This window comes from Coffea arabica, chromosome 2e (assembly GCF_036785885.1).
Source record: "Coffea arabica cultivar ET-39 chromosome 2e, Coffea Arabica ET-39 HiFi, whole genome shotgun sequence".
Taxonomy (NCBI): Eukaryota; Viridiplantae; Streptophyta; class Magnoliopsida; order Gentianales; family Rubiaceae; genus Coffea; species Coffea arabica.
This window is the reverse complement of record NC_092313.1, coordinates 61,218,416-61,221,007: the sequence shown is the minus strand read 5'-3', so window position 1 is coordinate 61,221,007 and position 2,592 is coordinate 61,218,416.

Sequence of the window (2,592 nt, the reverse complement as noted above, 5' to 3'; positions counted from 1 at the left end):
ATGGACAGCCAAGCAAGAAGTACTCAAGGGTTTCTTCCTCCAAAACTTCTCCAAGAGCTTCCTCTCAAAATTATCTCAAGGTTGATTGGAGTAGTTAGGGTTTTCCATGATTCAAGCAAGAGATCAAGGCTGAAAATGGAGTATTTTTCTCTTCTTCTCCTCTCAAATTCCGTCCATCATGGAAGGCAAAGGAAGAAAATGGTGATTGACTTGAGTTGGATAAGTTTTAATGTTAATCTTGGTCAAGATTGGCTTGGTGTTTGACAAGTGGCACAAATCCAAGTGAAGTCTATCTAATTGTCTCTCTTAAGTATTCAAATATCTATTACTCCTCCAATCATCTCCTAACACCTTTTGTCACAAAATTTCTTTTGTACAAAACTCCTTCTAATCCTCCAAATTTATTGTGCACACCTCATTAATCGGTCACACTAGTATTATGCACTATGAGACTTAACATGTATCAAATGAAACATGCACCAAGTAAAATAAGAAAATAGGTCAAAATCATGATTCAACCAATAAAATAATCAAGAATTCAAGGCATGTAAATGAAATCAAAGAAAATATGTAACTAACTATCGGATCACAACACAACTTGCAAACATCTAAAAGTGATCAAAAATGAACAAAACCTTCTTTTTTTTTCTTGGTCAAATCTAGGATTTGAAATCTCTTGTATTAAAATTTCTTTCTTGCCATAAATATCTCGTGGCACAAAACGTTAGGCAATCAATTAAAAGAAGCAATAAGGTACAACTGTCCGTTATCATTCACTATATATACAAGCAAGCCAAAATGAAAGGTATGAAAATTTTGGATCCTCACAATTGGGCTTGTGCATAAATTTTGCCTTTCAACTCATTAATAAAGATGTATAGATGTATAGATGGGATGAATTTAGGCAAAGGTATTATAAAAAGTTGTATGTGCTACTTGCTGTGAAAGTTTGAGGGCCTGTTCTGAGTTGATTATTAATTCTAATTTTGGATAATCAATTTTTATGACTTTCTTTATTGTTTTTGTATTCAGATTATAGATTTTTTAATAACAAAAAAAGTTAAAATTAATAATCACCTAAAAAATAGCTTTTGCTAATTTTGATTATTACTATAATCATTTTTTATAATTAAATTTTACAAAATTAACAAACAACAATGAGGCCTAAATCTTTTTGGTTATGGAGAGATTTTAAACCTTAGAAACACTAATGATGGAACCAAAGGAGTATGGGAAGGGGCTGCTATGCCCTCAAGCAGTTGTAAATCATGTTTTTTTCCCTTTAAAAATTTAAAAATTTTGAAAAATGTCCTTTATGTAATAAACTTTCCACCCCCACAAGCATTTGCAAATATTTTTTCCTTGGCTACATAGTTTTCATGTGTATAAAAATAGTCACTCATAACAAATTTTTTAGGGAAATGAGAGGACTTGAAATTAAATTGAGAACTCTCTGGTAAATTGGTTAAATTTTCAACTATAAATAGAATGCATTTGTAGTTACAATGAATTTCTAGCCATGGCATTTTATCGCTCTTGATTTATAGAATTTTATAGTCATGTTTATGATCTACTTTTGCTTTTCTATATTAGGCAATGAATAATCAAATATATGTCCAAGCCATCAACTTGTGCAACTAGTTGTCACCAAACGGGTAAGTCTCAATTAATTAGTTGATCTTAAATATAACTATTTGTCAGTCTATATTTCTTGTGATTAAATCTTTTTAAGAGACTAAAAGGTTTTGAAATCATAATTACATCAAAATATGAACTTCAATATATCAACTATCTTGAATATATCCATAGTTCAAGCAATCCATGTTTAGTGAAGACTTAGATTGTTCAATCCTTAATTTTGATAATTAACAAATCAAAATAACAATTTGAACTAATATTTTGAGTGAGAATTTTACTAGTACAAGTGCTCAAACAATTGGCAAAAAAAGGATGAAAAACAAGTAGAAACAAAGTTCTTTGCTAAGGATCAAATGCATAACATGCCTATCGAACATTCGAAAAGTTGGTTGAATTCTATTGCCGTCGAACACTCTATCAGACATATAAATATTTCTATTGCATATCAGAATGTTTCAGCAAAGAAACCCTAAAATAGGATCAAACGATGGTTTGGATATAGTGCATTTGAATCTAATGTCTGACAAGTCCAACGATTAGTTTCTAATAGCCAGTCTTTTTGATTGTTGGAGAGACTTTTGAGACAAAATTTCACTACCTATAAGTGCTCCCAAGTCTGAAAGGAAGAAAGACTTTTTCCTACATAATATACAAGCTGTTAAAAGTGATTTTTGGGTAGAAAAATACTTTGACTATTGTATAGGTATAGAAAAAATTCTTGGGATTGTGAGGGTTTTCATTGAGGAGGAGCAAAATCTTAGAGAATATGAACCTCACTTTTAAGTGTTCTTCATTATTAGGTAGAACATTCAATTGTAATTTTGAGAGGGTTCACTAGGGAGAATTTTAAAATCTGTTAACTCAACTAGAGTTGGGATATTTAGTGTGAGTAAAAGATGAACCCTTCTTTGTACAAGTTGATTTGTGTGACGACCCCACCTCCCCCTAGGGCGT